Below are 19470 nucleotides of genomic sequence, written 5' to 3'. Positions count from 1 at the left end.
ACTATTCACACTAAGTGAAGTGAGAAAAAAAACTATATCATTTCACATCAATTCATCAGTTCAGGTTGGGATGAACCCAGCCTGTGAACCGCAGTGGTCCAGAAGCCACAGTGCCCCCAGAGCCTGTTCTGGCAGTGGGTGCTGTGGTAGTTGGGTTCAGGTGTCAACCAGGCAGGGGGATGATGCCCCGTTGTTCTGTTTCTGTGGACTTAAATCGTCTGCATGGGAAATTCGTAATGGCTGATGACATCTGTGGTTGGCCAAGGGGCGTGCCTTCCACAATGTGTGATATTTAATTTAATTAGCTAGAGGCTTAAAAGAGAGAGGTCAGAAGAGAGCTCAGCATAACTTATCTCAGCACTTGCAGCTCAACCCAGACGCTTGGAGATGCAGAAAGGAATCGCCCTGGGAAAGCCAGGGGAACCCAGGAGCTGGGAGGGAAGCCCCCCAGATGCTGCTGTGTGCCTTCCCGTGTGACAGAGAACTTCAGGTGAAAGCCAGCTGCCTTTCCTCTGAAGAACCACAAATTTGTAAATAAATAAATCCCCTTATTAAAAGCCGATCCATCTCTGGTGTGTTGCATTCTGGCAGCTTTAGTGAAGTAATACAGGTGTCAACAGCAGAAGCAGCCACGTGTAGTTTTCAGAGGAGGCAAAAAATTGCAACCAAGTGTGAATGGCACCTAGCACCAACCGTTCTGGGGGTATTTGCTGCCCCACCCACTGCCCAACCCAGGGCAGCAGTAGGGCTTCCTCACCAGTCACCTCCAAGGTGGGACCCTGGGGGTGGCTGCAGCTGCACAGCCCCTGAGCCCCTGAGCCTGGTTCTCTGGTTTTCCTAAACATTGTGTGATCTCCCCAGCATCCTTTGAATGAGTTCCTTTTCAGTTTAAATGAGACCCAGTCTGTTTCTGTGACTTGTAAATGAAAACTGTAGTCTCTGCTCTTCCTTTATTCTGCTCAATCCCCTTTCACCCGAACACCAATCACCATCTAAAGTTACATGATTGATGGATCTGTGTACTTGTCAATGCCCAGCTCCTGCCTTAAAATGTCAGCCCACAAGGGCAGAGGCTTTGTCCCATCTTAAGTACCTCTGAACATCCAGTGTAGCACACGCTGGCTCAGAATAAGAGCGCAATAAATAGTGAACCTCAAAAGGCATCTTAGCGCTGCCCTTGCGACCCATGCTAGCCCCCCACCCGGACTGCCCCTGGCTTACCTGACAGCAACCTCTGGCCTGAGAGTGGCCCACTGGGTACAGCACAGCCTGTGCTCCTGAGGCGGCTCTCAGTGTGCTCCCTGGTGCTGCGGACGACGCAAGGAGTGCCACAAGATTGCGAACCTGAGTCAAAGATGACACCAGGTATCGAGGACATTGGGGCATTGTCAAATCCCACCTGACCACTTCCTTCCTTTAAAAAACTACTTCCTATGTTTAATTTTGAGTCATTTCACACATACAGAAAATGCTAAAACAGTCACTGCTATACCTGTCACCTGGATGAAATAAGTGTATTTATTAAATCCTATTTGCTTCAGTTTTTCCCTGTCTTCTTTTACAGAAAGCATTATAAATACAACCAAAAACTCATTTATCCTTTCATCTCTCCCACCTTAATAGTCACCAAGACACATACTCACACAGTGCTGGCCTTTCACTTCTGGGGACGTATTAACAAGCAGCAGCATCTTTGGTTCTGAGTTTCTAAGTTTCACAGTATACATCCACTTGCAATTTGTCTTACACACACAATACAATGTACTTACAATGTATCAAAATTGAAATGTATAGCTCCAGTTCATTCATTTTTTAATCACACAGTTATATATTAAGTTCATTCATTTTTTTTTAAAAAAAAGCTTAGCTTTTTGTTATATGATTTGATGATATTGTGCCATATGATTAAACTACAAAGATTTGATTCACTTTGTTATCTCTTTCTTTCCTTCCTTCCTTCTTTCCTTCCTTCTTCCCTCCCTTCCTTCTTTCTTCTCTTTCTTTTTTAGCTTGCATAGAACGCAATTTACATCTTGGTCAATTGAATCTATTCCCCACAAAGACATACCAAATCCTCACCCCAGGTCCTGTGGGTGTAGACTCACTTGTGACTAGGACCTCCAAAGATCCCAGGTTATATGAGGCCAAATTGAATCAGAACGTACCTTAATCCATACGAGTAGAATCCTTATTAGCAGAGGAAATACAGATGCAGCCAGTCCTTAGAAGTGAGAAGAGGGGAAGGAAGAAAGAGATGAGTATGGACAGGGGCAGAGATTGAGCCACCCGCAGAACGGTCCAGACTTTGGAGAAAGCATGGCCTGCCTATTCCTTCTGTACACAGAAATACCAGGGTGCAGTGCTTGTCATAGCAGACCTGGCAGACCAAGACACCTCCTCGCAGATGTTTCTTCATGCACCAGTGAGTTTCTCTGATAGACACCCAGAAATAGAACTTCTGGGTCACAGGTATGATGTTCTTTTTTGACGTTAGAAAGTATTACCTAATTCTCTCCAATGTGGTTGTACTCATTTACACAACCACCAGCAAATATGATCAAAATTGATCAGTTTCTGCTACATTGATGGATGTGAAGTTTCACTGTTGTTATAATTTGCATGCCCTGATTATTACTGATGCTGGGCATTTTTTTTTTTAAGTAAGGTGGCCAGATAAAATTTAGGGTGCCTGGGACATAAATATATTAGGAATACAATAAATACAGGACACAGTTATTCTAAAAAATTATTTGTGGTCTACATGTCCTAAATTTTTATTTGCTAAATTCTGCAAATTGCCAGTTTAAATACTTTGCCCACTTTTTTTACTGCCTTTTTTTTTCCTCTTAAGAGTTGGTAGATGGCCTTTATATATTCTGGACATAATTCATCAGTGTTATGAGCTCGGAATATTCGAGTATTTCCTTCCTGTCTGTGGCACATTTTCCTTGGTACGTAATGTCTGTTGTCTTCTAGACAGTTTTTTGCATGTTTGTTTTGTATGCTTTTATCTCTGTTGAAAACAAAACTGTAAGTTTTCTATTTGCATTGTCTAAAATAACTTACCAGAGCAATGCTCTGAAGCAACCTCTTCTTAAAATAAAACCTACATTTTTTCTTTTTTATAAAAATATTTTTATTGAGAAATCTTCATACACATACAGTACAGACATGGTATACAATAATGGTTCACCATATCATCACATAGTTGTATATTCATCATTATGATAATTTTTAGAATATTTGCATCACTCTAGAAAAAGAAATAAAAAGAAAAAAGAAAAAAACTCATATATTCATACCCTTTGCCTTTCCCTCTCATTGACCACTAGCATTTCCATCAACTCATTTTTTTACCCTTTATCCCCCATATTATTTATTTTTTTATCCTTATTTTTTTACTCATCTATTCATACCCTGGATAAAAGGAGCATCAGACACAAGGTTTTCACAATCACACGGTCACATTACAAAAGCTATATTATTATACAACTGTCTTCAAGAATCAAGGCTACTGGAACACAGTTCAACAGTTTCAGGGACTTCCCTCCAGCCACTTCAACACACCATAAACTAAAAAGTGATATCTATATAATGCATAACCTCCAGGATATAATGCATACCTCCAGGATAACCTCTCAACTCTGTTTGAATTCTCTCAGCCACTGAAACTTTATTTTGTCTCATTTCTCTTTCCCCCCTTTTGGTCAAGAAGGCTTTCTCAATCCTATGATGTTGGGTCCCAGCTCATCCTGGGATTTCTGTCCCATGTTGCCAGGGAGATTTTCACCTCTGGGAGTCACGTCCCATGTAGGAAGGAGGGCAGTGAGTTCACCTCCCGAGTTGGCTGAGAGAGAGAGACCACATCTGAGCAACAAAATAGGTTCTCTGGGGGTGACACTTGGGCATAATTATAAGTAGGCTTAGCTTACCCTTTGCAAGAATAAGTTTCATAGGGGTGAACCCCAAGATTGAAGGCTCATCCCATTGATTTGGTTGTTCCCATTGCTTGTAAGAATATCAAGAATTCCCCAGATGGGGAAGTTTAATATTTCTTCCTTTTCCCTTAGTCTCCAAGGGGACTTTGCAAATAGTATTTTATTCACTGACCAAGTTACTCTGGGATATATCAGGGCATCACGTTAGCCTGTACAAACCAGCAGGATCTCACGCCCTATTCAAGATTCCATGTAATTATGGTGTTCAGCTAAACTGACCATACAAGTTAAATTAAATAATGTGCTACTCAAAATATAAATTTTGTGCTAAATATATATAGACAGTTTTTAAAAGTTATTTTATTATAGTCATAAAGACGTTTCCTCCTAGGCTTTCCTGCAAAAAGTTTTAAAGTTTTGCTTTCTATATCTGTCTGAAATGTATAACTATATTTGGCGTGAAGTAGTTTCTGTTTCTGTTTCTCCATATGGATAGCCATTTGTCCCAGCAGGCTATATTAAACAGCCCGTCTATTCCTCACTGATGTGGAACCCTCTCTGTTTATTCTAAAATCCCAGACTTGCACGGGTCTGTCTCTAGGTTCTCAGTTCCATTTCACTGGCCTATTTCCTTCTCCTGCCCCAAAACTACAGGGTTTAATTACTATCGCTTCAGGAAACACTAATGTCTTACAGATGATGTCTCCATTTTTCTCCCAAACTATCTGTGCTCTTCTAGAATAACTGCTGTTCACTGGGATATTTCCCCCACCCGATAGCAGAGACGTATTTAAAGATAAAAAAGGAATGTAAGTCCTTCAAAAAAGCTCCCCCCCTTTTTTTTCTCCCATCCCTCCAGGGACTTTGCCAGCCCCCTCTTTCATACCCAGTGTGTGGGGCTGCCTGAGCAGGCCCCTAGCGGGGTGAGGGGGCTGGGTCGGGGGTCCAGGAGTGAACCAGGCTCAAGGCCTCCTCCTGCCCTTGAGTAAGTCTCTTGACCTGCAGACAGGCCTGGGTTCTTCTGAAAAGGGGGTGAAGAATGGACTCTCCCTCAGAGGGTTGCAGTGAGGGGTAAGTGAGCCAACCTGTGTAGGGCACTTTACCTGTTATTAGGTAATTTGTCAGCTCAGAATTAGTGGGATTAACGCCTTAGACCCGGATGAAAGGCTGCTGAGAGTGGAACTGCCAGTGTCATTCATTCCTCAGAAAAACAACAAATTAAAGCTTTTTATTGTGTAAAATGACACAGACAGAACATAAAGCAAAGGAATAGAATATCCAGTAATTATAAACAATCACCCGTACAGTCTCTTCTGGCAAAGAAACTGACCATGGCCGGTGCGTTAGTTTGCTAGCTGCCGGAAGGCGATATACCAGAACTGGAATGGCTTTTAAAGGGGGGAATTTTTTTTATTGGTTTGTTTTATTTTAATTAAAATATAATGCATTGTCACTACTGTTTGTTCTGGGAAAAACAAACCCGAGGTTTGCATTCTCTCCTTCAACCATTAGCGTGATATTAAAAGTAAACTTGGGTTGAGTTCAACAATGCACCAGACCACATTTTTTTTAGTCTAGTATCGCCTTAGACCCAAAAAGAGACATTCTCCAACTGGATGCTCAGAACAAATTAAGATGCTTTTCAATAAAGAAATTTACCAAGGCTTGGAACATAAATTACAAAACTATTTGCAGCAGCAATAGTCTTCAAAATGACTAAAACAAACTATTAAATATTAAACATATCAAAAAGGACTATTAAGGATCATTTTCAAAACTGTAGAAATACAGGAGAAATCTGTTATCATAATTAAGGTCAATAAATATTCTAAAAGGGGGAATTTAATAAGTTACAAGTTACAGTTCTAAGGAAGTGAAAGTGTCCACATTAAGGCACCCACAAGAGGTTACCTTCACTCAAGAAAGGCCAATGGGTAAGGAACCCTCTGTCAGTTGGGAAGTCACGTGGCTGGTATCTGCATGTCCCTTGCTCCTGGGCTCCGTTACTTTCAGCCTCTGTTCCTGTGGGGGTTCCTCACTCTACTTCTCCAGGGCTGGCTTTCATCTCTTGGCTTCCCTTGGCTCTCTCCAGATTCTGGCTTGCTTAACATCTCATGGTGACGTCTGCTGGGCTCCAAGCATTTCCAAACGTCCGTGTCTCTGTTCTCCATGTGTCCACATCCATTATCAGCTCAGCTCTGAAGTTTCTGTCGGCTCTGAGGCCTCTCTTTTCTGACTCTCTTCAAAATGTTTCTTCTTTTAAAGGACTCCAGTAAACTAATCAATACCCACCTGGAATGGGCAGAGTCACATCTCCATCTAATCAAGGGTCACACCCACAATTGGGTGTGTCACATCTCTGTGGTGATGATTTAATCAACGTTTCTGCCCTGCAATATTGGATTAGGATTAAAAGAAACAGCTGCTCCCACAAGATTGGATCAGAATTAAACCTTGGCTTGTCTGGGATATATAATCCTTTCAAACCGGCACAGCTGGTGACTAAAATCTGCCACCTGTCTCCTGGTGACATCCCCTCTCCTCCTTGCCTCCACCAAGGGGTAAGTACGGCGTAGCTGCTCATGGTAACCAAACTGTCACTCTTCAGTGACCCTCTTTATCTCAGTGATTTTTGCCTTAAAATCTACCTTGTCTGGGCAGGCCATGGTGACTCAGTGGCAGAGTTCTCACCTGCCATGCCAGAGACCTGGGTTTGATTCCCAGTGCCTGCCCATGCAAAAAAATTATCTTATCTAATATTAATATAATAACATCACTAAACTTATTAATGGTTGGTATTCATATGGGATTTTTTTTCACTCTTTTATATTCATCTCTTTATGTTTTTTATTCATCACTTGTAAACAGTTTACAATTTGACTTTTAAATCTGGTGTAACCATCCTTGTTCTTAAAACTATTTAGTCCATTCATCTTTAATAAAATTGCTGTTCTATTTGGATTTATATCTACCACCTTATTTTGTCCTTTCTATTTAGCTCACCTGTTATAGGTTTCTCTTTTCTTTTTTCTACTTGTCTGACTTTGGATGGATTTGAGCATTTTTTTGTCATTCCATTTTCCTTACCCACCATTAGTATCAGACGTTATGCACTCTTCATATTCTTTAAGTTGTTATCCGAGATGTTGTAACATGCATCCAAAACTCGCCAGAGCCCAGTGTGACTCAGTGCCAAATCCTCTTTCTACACTATGCAAGGAGTTTAGAACACTTGTGCTCCGTTTAGTCACCCCCTCAGTTACATGCAGTTGTTGTGGTGTTTTTTCATTCTGCAATTTGAACAGCTTGTAAGGCTTTATTATCAGTATTGCAGTAGGAAAAGACGTTCTAGGCTCACCTTGCTCATTTCTCCAAAGATCCATGCAACTTTTAAAGGGCTATGTAATTAAAGACCATAATCTGGGCGCTGGGATTGCCCACTACTCCTGGCCATTGCTTCCAAGCCTTTTCGGTGGATAGAGCAAAGAAATGTGTGGGTTTCTTTTTCAAAGATGCAATATATCATGGGGGGGGAAATTATACAGTGACACTGATGCTTTTCATTCAAACCCAGAATTCCAACTTCCCCCCACCCCCAAGGTTTTATTTAATCTCATCAATCATTCTCTCTCACATGAAAATCCTAGTGTTCAGCGACAGCAGCCTCTGCACTCCTGTGCCTGATCTGCACAGACCTTCACTTGGGAAGGCGCATGCACTTGAGCAGCAACTTAACTCCTGAGTCCGAGTGCCTCACTCGCCTCACCCTAATTCTGATCCTGATCCCATGCGACACACAGAACAGTCTCAGAGTACCAATGCAATACAAAACCCAACAATGTGTCTCATAGAAACAGTCTAACTTCTTCCCATGCTTTATTCTTGACTTTTTTTCCACTAGGGATGTGCAGAAAATTACCATGTACTAAATACGTAGCCTAGTTTCTCTCCATGTTCTTACGGCACCAACTTGATACACGGTTGGGTTCTTTGGTTTTCTTTTGCTTTTAATTTAAGGGATTGATTTTTTACATTTAGTTATGTTTTATAATTATATAAAATATTTTCACGGTTCCAAAGTCAAAAATGCAAGGTAAGTTGATTTCAACATGCCTAGCTCCTGCCCACATCCCTGATCGCCCCCCGCACCCCTGCATATGACCTTTTATGGGGTACCCTGTTCTCAAATACAGGCAAACACGTGTGCATTCCCACAGTTTTAGGTAAAATGCCTGGGTGCTACTCTTCGAGGCTGTGATTCAGTGCTGTAACATGCTCCTTGGGAGCCTGAGGCTCAGGTGGTCCTCGGGGACCACCAGAGAAAGCCTGCTTCTGAGTGTGTGTCCCCGGCCCGGGTCCCTGCTGAGATTATAATCAGCCTTCTGCTGCTAAGTTCTGTCCCCCACACCTGGCCCTATTGGGAAACCCACGGCAGACACGTGGCTCCGGCTCTGCCACCAGCAGGTGGGACTGACTCCCTGGGAGGTACGGGCGTGCCCTCCAGAAACGCCTTCCCTGCTCCGCATCAGGACCGGCAGCCAGCGGCTGTCAGTTTGGGATGGTGCGTGGGCCAGCCCTGGTGTCCACATGAGCCCCCAGCAACACCTCGATGCTGTGAATTCCAAGGTCAAGTATCCATGCCTGCATGCACGTATGTGTGAACACACATTTACGTCTGTGCGTGTGTATGCACACGTTTTCCTGAGAAATGTGTATTATACACACCCGTGTGCACACATGTTCTCCTGGGGACATGCTTCTGTCCATCGAGAGCCCTCTGCGTGGGTCCCTCCACAGGACCGGGGGCCTGAGCACCGACGGGCAGGGCAGCGAGGCACCTGAGGACGTGAGGGGACGAGGACTGGCCGTCTCGCTTCCAGCCCTGCTCCCCGCTCGGGTGGGATGCTGGAAACAAGGCCCTTCCTTCTCTGAACCCCCAGCGGTTCCCCCTCTCCATGCAGATGAGGAAGCTCTCTGGTGAGACTCCTGAGAAAAGATAATGAAAGCAGGGACGAGAAAGGAGAAGGCTGCAGTCGGTCACCCACCAGCAAATATTTACGGGACCCTCCCACAGGTCAGGTGGACCCTGGAGATCCGACAGCAGCAAGAAGCAGAGGTGGTGTCAGCTTTCTCGGAGCTACACTCCGTCAGAGGGGACAGGCAGGAGCAGACTCCTTGGACAGATCACTGTGAAGTTGCAACTGGGATAAGTGCCAAGAAGAAGAGGACCAGGGCTCCAAGCCACGGGCCTGCAGTCAGGGAGTGGACAGTCAGGGACACTGGCCGAGGGCCGGGAGCCCAGGGCTGCTGGGGGAGCCCCGGGAGCAGGAGCCGCACCATGGCACGGGGGAGGGGGAGGGCAGGAGCTGTAAGGGGGGGACGGTCAGGGCGCTGGGCTCGCCACGCACACCCTGCCTTGGGTGTGACTGCCCCAGGCTGCGCTCTCTGTCTGCCTGTCTCTCTCTGCCGACCTACCCAACCCTTCCCACTCTCTACATATCATTGTGTGTCTCACTCTCCGACATGGATGGGGCCTATGGCAGGGCGGCTGCAGCTCTCAGCCTCAGTTTCCTCTTCTGAGGAATAAGGATCAGTGTGAGGGGTAAATGAATGAACACGGGAAGGTTTAGAACCATGCCTGGCACACAGGAAGTAGGCAATAAGTATTAGCCATTAGTATTAGTATGCAAACTCTATATGCAATAGCTTATTTACTTTCTGCAAAAAACCCTCTGATGGCGTTATTGCTGCTACTTTTATCATCAGTGTTCTGTAATTCATACAGTGTTTGTTCATTTATTTTAAAAATATGCTAGCTAAGGAGCTAGGAGCTTGGATTGGCAGCGAGCAAAATGCACACAGGGTCATCTCTTAGATGCAGAGAGGATGGTTAAAATGCTCCTGGGCTCCCACTGACAACAAGTCTGAGACAGCAGTAACAATTATGAGAGGCTGAATAAAACAGGAATCCATGATCTGCCTTTAAAAATGAGAAAATAAATTGGGGGGGGGGGGTCTCTTCATTATGTTAGAGTGCCAGCTAATACATGGAGGGGAAATGGTGGAAGTTTCCAAAACCACCACAAGGCAAGTACAGCAGCAACGGATTCAGACAAGAATCGTCAATGAATGCTGGGTCTATAGTTGAATTGTGGTGAGGAATGGACAGCTACATGCTCTCAGAGTGTTGCCTACAACACACCCATGAGCCACCACAGGGGAAGTCATGGCTTTATAGGAGAAGCGCCTGGCAGACACCAGCCAGGACCTCTAAGTCGACATCAGCAGTGATGGGACAAGCAGGTTTCATGTGCCCCCCGATTCCACGCAATTAGAGGACGCAATTCCGCTTCCGGGACATCCCTGCCGAAGACACACCCCATGAATCTAATCATACAGAGACATCAGACAAGCTCAAATTTAGGGAATTCTACAAAATAACTGGTCTGTACTCTTCAAAGATGTTAAAATCACTAGACAAGGTAGACCAAGGACTGTTCCAGATTACAGGGGCCCGACAGCTAAATGCAGCATGTGATCCCCGATCAGACCCTAGGCCAGAAAACAACATTGTTTTTCTATAAAGGACATATTGGGAGATCTGGGAAAATATGAATGCCCACAGTTTAGATCGCAGTGCTGTGTTCATGTTAATTTCCTGAATGAGATAACAGTCCCATGGATATGAAACCAGGTGACCTTACCTCTAGGATATGCACTAAGGGGGACTAAGGGGTAAAGATTCACATCTGCAACTCTCAAATGGTCCAAAAATTATTAATAATAATCATGTGTGGAGAGAGAGAGAAAATGATAAAGCAAATGAGATAAAATGTAAACATTTGGGGAATCTGAGTTAGGGATATACAGAAGTTCTTCGTACAATTTCTGTATCTTCTAAATCTAAATTATTTCCGAATAAAATTTACCAAAAAGTCCAGAAAAATTATTTCAGCCCTTCCTGGTGCCGATCACCCGTGGGGGTGGGTGGGGAGGGGGAGAACTGATGCCGGACCCGGAGGCTCGCGAAGCTGTGCAGGTGGCTGAGCCCCTCTGCAGACAGCAGTGCTCCCGGGCTGCAGGGGCCGGGGCCCAGCGCCAGAGCCTTGCTCCTGGCCGCCGTCCACCAGGCAGGAAGCCACAAGGGGGACAGTGACAGTCCCGCACGGCTGAGGGCCGGGAAGCAGAGGCCCAGGAGGGCAGAGGTCCTGCAGGGCCACGGCCGCCAGCGGGACCTTGGGCTGAGGCAGCAGGAGCAGGTGGGGGCCTCTCCCCACCATCCCAGCGCGGGGGAAGGCCGGGAGGGAGACACGGCCCGGCGGGAAGGGGAGAGGCTGACACTCGCTGAGCATCTACTTTGTGCCAAGCACCATTCTGGTGGATTTACCTGGATTCCCTCACTAACCATCACTAAATTTTTGAGGTAACTTCTGTTTTAATTCCCACTTTGGGAAACAGAGGAAACAGAGACTTAGGGAGTAAGAAAAGAAGTTCTGTTTGGGGGCAGTAAGGTAGTAATTGCTTTCACGCTGAAAGCAACTGGTTAAATTAAGAATTCTATTTTTTTAATTACCCAATGATCTGGCAAGAAAGTAGAAGACACTCAAAAGCCAAATTCTAAGTGAAGGCAGAAATCTGGGTGAAACCCAGAGAGGTGGACCCGGCGTGAAGCTAGCTGGCTTTCACCTTGAAGGCACTGGCCAAATCAGGTGAACCTCAGCTTTGGTTCTCAGGGGCTGATAGAGGTGCGAGAGCCAAGAGCCAACTCCCAAAGCCTGCCCAAGCGGAGACTAAAGGGAGATGCCCCCAGCCCTGCACAAAGCTGGGTCGAGCTAGGGATAAACCAAGAGCAAAATCCATCACACACCATCCCCACTAAAAACTGCAAAGAAATCGAGCACTGAACAGAGGGTGAAGAAATCTTTCCTAAGAACCAATAACCCCAAATGGGCTGTCAGTGTTTTTTTTATTTTGCATGGGCAGGCACCGGGGATTAAACCCTGGTCTTCGGCATGGCAGGTGAGAACTCTGCCTCTGAGCCCCCGTGGCCCGCTCTATCAGTGTTTTTTAAAGGCTGAATTCACATTCCCTGGATAAACAAAAACTTCCCATGCTAAAGTTTTAGAGGAAAGAACTCCTCCCTAGAGATTGTGGTATGAACGTGGAAGCAGAGGGCAGCAAATTCCCTTTTCTTTTCTTGGATGTTCAAAAACCAAAAAGGTGGACCCCAAAAAACCACTGCAGACTCCCTTACATGAACCACAAACTCAAAACCGCAAACACCACTAACAAAAGTTCTTTACCTGTAGCTGAGAATCTACTCCAAAGCAGGGTCTCTCACCCCCAGCACTACTAACATTTTGGGCCAAATAATTCTGTTGTAGAGACTGTATCATGTCTCGAGTTTAACAGCAGCCTCGGTTTCTATACACTAGATGCCAGTAGCATCATCCACCCCAAATTATGGCAACCCAAAATACCCCCAGACATTGCTAAACGCCCCCTGGGGCGTGAGACTTCTCCTGGCTGAGAACCACTACTCAAAAGTCTTAGGCCTGGATCCTTTGTTACAACACAAGCCAGAGGTCTGAGGAACACAGAATAGAAATGGACAAGCTTCACTGTAGGTAACGGAGGTGGATCATGGCGGGGGCGGGGGTAAGGCTAGGAAACAAAGGGGCAAAGAAAATAGCACCTGTCGCAGCAGATGCCAGAAAGACCCAGAAAAATTACACTCCCTGAAAGCACCTGCTGCAAACAGCTGGGTCTAAAAATCCAACTCATTCCAGGACATGTAACTTTTGAACTGAGTTAGCACAGAACGGTAGCCCGTAACAAACTCTGAAATCTGCGCTGTCTCTACTTGTTGAAGTGCACTCTGAAAATCATTGCTTTTTCTTCCTTTTCTTTGTATATATGTTATATTTAACAATAAAACATTTTTTAAAAATTGAGTTAGCACAGAATCCATGCAAAGATAATAAAGAAAAAAAGTTGGAAAGATCAGTAAAGCCTACCAGATATGAAACACTGACCAGCAAGAAAATGTTATCATGGAATGGACGAAAAGACTGGCCATTTTTCCATAAGTTAATAAATCTTAATTTCCTTTAGAAGGAAAACCACAAAGCAGAAATATAACAACTCAGTGAGGAAATGGCAAGACAATGGGAGGAGAGGAAGTCAAGGTTGGAAAAACTCAGGGAAGAAGTATAAGAAAAACCAAAATGATTTCAGAAATGAAGATGCAAATGGAAGGAATACTCAGACAGCACAATAAGGGAAATGGAGGCTAGAAATAAGAAAAGTGAACAAAATGAGGCAGAAAGAAGAAGGTTTGAAAAAAAAACAGAGAAAAATGATAGTAGTAGAAAAAAACATAAAGGAGAATCAAAAAACAAACAATGAAATAGAACAAACCTTTAGAGGTAGAACTGAAGGAAACTTTCTTGAAATAAAAGATTTAATCTACATCAAAAGGCACTATATGTGCCAGGGAAAGTAGGCTTGGAACAATCTATTCCAAAACCCTCCTAATAAATTTATTGGGATTTAAAGAAAAAGAAAATACCCCTTGAGTAGTTAGGAAAAAAAAAAAAAAGTCATTTATAAAGGGACAAAATCAAGCTAGCCCCACCCCCCAGACAGTGGCACAATACTGTAGAATATTTAAGGAAAGAGAGTGTAAGCCAAAGGTTTCATATCCAGTCAAGCTGTTGTCCTCAACTATAAAGGCTACAGGCAAACATTTTTAGACACACAAGAACTCGGGAAATACTGTTCCCAAGAACCTTCTTAAGGCACCTATCAGAGAACAAGACACGGCTGGGGAAACGACAGCAAAAGGAGGACCAGAAGAAAATACGGACAGTGTACATATTTCAATGCACAGCAAAGGCAAAAGGAAATGTGAATTTTTGTATGCTCTGACAGTGTAGAAATTACTCATTTAACAAAAATGGGAGGGGTAGGCAAAAAGAAGATGGGAATAGAGCACACTCTCTGGTTACTTGCCTGTAATAACTAGTAGTTAAAAGAACATCATCAAAAGATGAAAATTTAAATAATAGGAATATAGTTAACATATTTAACATAGAATATTTAGTAGTACAGGGTAACACACATGGGGATAATTTTACTGACTAATGCTGGGTTGAGGAAAGCTATAGGAAAACATGCCAATTTTATCATGGCTCATTCTAGAACACTGATAGACACTGCCTAAACAAATAAGGAAATAAGGATTTTATATAAGGGTATACCTATGAAGGAAAACACCAGAAATAAACAGAAGCCTTTCTAAATATAAGAATTTGTCATGTATGCACTCATATTATGAAAATAAACTATAAAAGACAAAAAAAATGACAGAACTCAGATCAAATACAATTATCTTATTAACAAAGCAAATAACTTAATTAGCTTGGTTTTTTTTTCAGATCATCAGATTAAATCTCAAAATAATATACAACTCTATACCATATGGAAGAGATGCACCTAATACAAACTCAAGAGATTGAAAATTAAAGGATGAGCAAAGTCATACCAGGAAAATGCTAATAATAATAATAAGCAGAAATTATTATATGATTATCAGACAAGGTGCAATCCAGTCCAAAAAGAATTAAACAAAATGAAAAGAAGCTAGGGAATATAAAATGGTTCAACTCAAATATGAATATACAAGTGTGTGAGCAGATAAGTAAGGAAATAAAGACAAATTAATAAATAAGTAATAGGAAGGGATAAGGGGGTATGGGATGATTGGGGTGTTCTCTTTTTGGAGTAATGAAAATGTTCTAAAATTCACTGCGTGATGAATGCACAACTATATGATGATACTGTGAGCCACTGATTGTATACATCAGATGAATATATGTATGGGAATATATCTCAATAAAATTGCATTAAAATGTGGATATAACTATTATGAATATCTGTGCAGCAGAAGCGTCAGTGGCTAAATTGAGCAGGCATAAATTATAGGAATACAAGGAAAATAGGCATACACTAGTGGTTTGAGATTTGAATTCACCTCTGTCATGACATGACATGTGGACAGGAAAACAAGAATACTCTGTGGTTAGGGTAAGGTGTGTCTGCTGAAATATAAAAGACCTTTACTCCAGTGCCCCAGAGAAGAAAGAACTTTACTTTTCTCTCCTGTCCAAGATGACAGAACAGCCCTGTTCCACTCAGTAGCTCAGAGACCTCAATTCCTTCAAAATGGTGGCCCCATCACCTCCTAAGGCCACAACATCATATCCGAACGCTACTTCATGATACACTTGGTAGAAGCCAAGTTGCCACCATATCCAGGGCAGAAAGAGGAAGAAAGATGGTGGAACTGGCTGGCCCATGATCTTAAGCCTGGGCCCAGAAATGGTAAATATTACTTACAGTCTTTTTCCGTTGGAGAAAACATTGTCACTGGCTAACCCAAAATGCAAAGCGTGGGATGTGCTGGGAAATGATTTAGCTTCATGCCCAGGAAAAGTTGTAGACAAGATTTGAAGGATTACTACTAGGTTTATGCCATAGTCCAGCCCTCTGAGCACTACATACCTGGGTGCCCCCATTACCCCAGGAGGAATATCCACTCACCTCATCCCCACGGTGGGCAAGCCAAAGTCCATGCAGTCGCTGGCCCTGGGACCTCCTGATGCAACGACCTCTCCATCCGATTCACATGTGGTTCCTTAAGCTCAGTGACCTGTAAATTAAAAAGACAAATTCATATGCCGCACCATCTGCCCAATATACTATGGCAGAACAGAGAAAGGAGAATCCTGCCTGGCAGTGAAGGGCATTCTGGTCACCCTGATTTCGCCTCTGGGAAATTCTCTGATGTCTAATATCCTCACCTGAAGTGGGTGTCAGAAAGTGTGGGGCCTAAATAACTATGGGTTTTTAAGGTTTCTTTGGAAAACAATTTCCTGGAAAATCATTATGAGTTCAAGTCTTTTTACTTCTCATCACTTCATAAATCAATAAAACACTTTGTTCTAGTTTGCTAGCTGCTGGAACGCAACACACCAGAGATGGATTGGCTTTCAATAAAAGGGGATTTATTTTGTTAGTTCTTCAGAGGAAAGGCAGCTAACTTTCAACTGCGGTTCTTTCTTACATGGGAAGGATGGTCTCTGCTGGCCTTCTCTCCAAGCCTCTGGGTTCCAACAACTTTCCCCAGGGTGATTTCTTTCTGCATCTCCAAAGGCCTGGGCTGATCTGCGAGTGCTGAGATGATGTATGCTGAGCTGCTTGGGCTATGCTGCGCTGCGCTCTCTCATTTAAGCACCAGCCAATTAAGTCAAACATCATTCATTGCAGCAGACACGCCTCCTAGCCGACTGCAGATGTAATCAGCAACAGATGAAGTTCACATACCATTGGCTCATGTCCACAGCAACAGAACTAGGTGCCTTCACCTGGCCAAGTTGACAACTGAATCTAACTACCACACACTTCATGCTAATTTCTCACATAATTCTCAGCCTGCTTCATTCCTTTTCTTCTTTGCTCTAGCGATGCCTCTTATGCTTGTATTAATGGCAGCTATTTTGAGGCCAACAGAAATAATAGTCTTAAATAAGAATCAATGTCCTTAGGCTAATCCTTGCCTTGAGGCTGGATCCCTTCATGGTCTGAATCTTCCCTTGGAGCTGGATCCCTTTGTCTTGCTTAATGGATTACCTTGAGAAAGGGTCTGAGCCACATCTGCCTGATCTCTTTCTGTTTGGGCTATAGAAACAGTTGACTTTTTCAACCACACGAAGCTTCAATATTTTCAGACATTTGCTATTCCCCTCTGCTTGCCATGTGGCCAATGCTTGCCAGAGGTATTTCTTTTCTTTGGGTGCCTTGCTAAAAGCAAGTGAGGAGCAGTCAATACTCTCTAGCCTTCCATCTTCACAACTTCTTCTCCTTAAGTTACAGCCTTGGAAGTCACGAGAGACCTGCCTTTCAGGCTACTGCAAGAGGCAATTTTACCTATTGTTTGACAAAATGTCCCCAGATTTCCAGCCTGCAATATTTGTGTTCCTGCTGCTTCCTGCCTCACAACTAGGTTTAAGTTACGGCAGCACCCCACTCTTGGTGCTAATTTTGATAGTTAGAGTAAGGATAGTTGACTCAGAGAGAAAGAATGATACGGTGACTTAAAGAACAAAGAAGTTTCTTTCTTTTTCAAAGAAAGAGGTAAGCATTCCAGGCTGGCAGTTTCCTTCCAGATGTTCCGTCTACCATCTCATGGCTGAGTCTTCATCAGCATGGTAGAAGCTGAGGCAAGACTGTATCAGAGTTGCAGCAGGCAGAAAGAATATAGAAATTGTAGAGGAGGCGACGGGAGGCTGTGTCTAGAAGTGACATTTCACTGAACCAAACTTGGTTTCATAAGTCCACCTACTTAAAAAAGGGTTGGTATTATAGTCTAATCCTGATCCCAGACAGATGAGGAGAGAGGATTACACTGGACCTATTAGTTTCTGATGTAATACAGAAATATTAATAATGCAATTTACTATATAGCTCTGACACATGAAAATTGAACATGCACTTTATTTTTATGTGACTGTGGAACTTTCATGAAAATAGACCAAATAATAAGTCACAAAGAAAACCTCAACAATTTGCCAAAAGGAGTAATAGCATGAAAAGCAATTTCTGGCCACAATGAAATTAAAGAAAAAGGAATTTAACAATGAAATCAGAAAAGAACTATGTCCCTCACGTGGAAAAATTTTTAACTGTCATTAAAACACGTCAAAGATGAAATATAAACTAAAACCACAGTATTCCTTTAAAAAAGCAAAAATGAAATTTAGTTAAATGAGTAATAGCAGGAAAAGTCAACCTTGAGTATCTATAAAACAATAAAAAAGAAAGAATGGAAAGAAGTGAAGAAGATTTCAATGCAAAAAAAATTAGAAAATAAATTTAAAAACGAAGAAAAGAGGAATTAATAGAGGTAAGAGCATAAGTTAATAAGAGTAACTAGTAGGTAAACTCAAACGTTGCTTCTTTGAAAGCACTTTTTTAAAAAGTCAGGAGTATGCAAGGACACAAAATTTGTAAGGGATATTTTGCAGAAATGAAAGATATTACCAAGCTCACAGAGATAATTTTGTTTTATTCTATTCAAGTAAACTTGAAAACATGGATGAAATGCATAATTTCCTAAATAAAAATAATGCATCAAAACTGATATAAAAAGAAAGAAAAAAAAATCTAGGCAGATGATTTCTATTAAAGAAATAAAAAACATTAGTTTTGGTTTGCTAAAGCTACCTGAATGCAATATACCAGAAATAGGCTAGCTTTTACAATGTGTGCGTGTGTGGGGGGAGGTATTAACTTACAATTTACAGTTCTAAGGCCATGAAAAGGTCCCATTTAAGGCATCAATAGATGGTAACTTCTCTGAAGACCAGTTACTGGAGAGCTTGGGCTCCTCTGTCAGACAGCAAGGTACGTGGCAGCGTCTGCTGGTCTTCTCCCAGGTTTTGTCACTTCGGTTTCTGGCTTCTCCATCTGTGGCTTTTTCTCCAAACTTCTCTGGGTGTTTCTCCATGAGCTTCTCTTCATCTCATCTCTTTTAGCTTCTGCATGTGTTTTATTCTCTTATAAAGGGCTCCAGTCAGAGGATCAAGACCCACTTTGAGTGAGGTAAGTCACATCTCAATTGCAATGGCCTAATCTAAAGGTCCCGCCTGCAATAGGTCTGGCGGCCGAGGGGGGCCCTCTGCAGATCTCCAGATTCCTTCCCGTCTGCAGCTCATCCTCTCGGCATTCTGTCCTGTGGACTCGCGCCACCTTGGTCGCTGGAGCTCTGCCTCTCCTGCAGGCACGGAGTGTGCGAGGCTCCGCCTGGGTGCCTGCCCCTAAGCTGCAGGCTTCCCATCGATCAGGGCAATAACCTGGGGCAATCACAGGCCCGCCTCATTTGTCTCCTGTCCCTTGGGGGTCACTGTCCTCCTTCATTACCTGTTGTTCAGTGACTTGAACTCTGTGGTTTCACATATACTTGGTCCATTTTTGTTGTTGCTGTTTCAGGTAGGGTGGAGCCAATACTCCTTATGCAATCTCTCTTTCCAACTGGGGAAAAACAGATGGCAGATCCAGCCTGGGGAAATGAGAGGTCCCCTGGATCATGGAACTTTGTCCTCTGACCTCATCATGGCCATAGGATCATTTTTCCAAGGCTCCAGAGTCCAGTTTGAGGTCTGTTTGCTTAGATGGGTCACTTAGCTGGTGCCCCTACTTCCCTACCTCTGAAGGGGGCATGACTGAGCAGCATTCTCCGACCTCATTGAATATCATTCCAAGATGCTCTATGCATATATAACCTTTAATTTTTAAAGAAAAGTTACATGTATGGTACTGTAAGAGGCTCATTGTTCTTCGCCTTGCTTTTCTTCCTTTAAAAAATGTAGCTTAAAGACTTTTCCCCCAGATGGCACCTAACGATGCCTCTTTTAGGAAAACCACAATAAAAAACTCCCACTTGGAAAAGGCAAGAACGGAATTACTTGGA

At 43.1% G+C, this 19470-nt stretch overlaps 1 long non-coding RNA gene across 2 annotated transcripts; it reads right to left on the bottom strand.

The window, feature by feature from the left end:
• Positions 1-1227: 1227 nt before the first annotated feature.
• On the bottom strand, positions 1228-18857 carry LOC143643773 (uncharacterized). 2 transcript variants are annotated; one of them, XR_013156386.1, is made up of 4 exons: positions 18296-18857; positions 15543-15651; positions 2166-2221; positions 1228-1344 (listed from the first exon to the last, which is right to left on the bottom strand). It is a non-coding gene; the product is annotated as an uncharacterized LOC143643773 (long non-coding RNA). The 2 variants fall into 2 exon arrangements; XR_013156387.1 differs by lacking the exons at positions 1228-1344; positions 2166-2221 and adding an exon at positions 8435-8924.
• Positions 18858-19470: the final 613 nt, after the last annotated feature.

The sequence above is a fragment of the Tamandua tetradactyla genome, chromosome 8 (assembly GCF_023851605.1).
Source record: "Tamandua tetradactyla isolate mTamTet1 chromosome 8, mTamTet1.pri, whole genome shotgun sequence".
NCBI classification, from domain to species: Eukaryota; Metazoa; Chordata; class Mammalia; order Pilosa; family Myrmecophagidae; genus Tamandua; species Tamandua tetradactyla.
The sequence above is the reverse complement of the archived record's forward strand: the minus strand, read 5'-3'. Positions and strand labels throughout refer to the sequence as shown.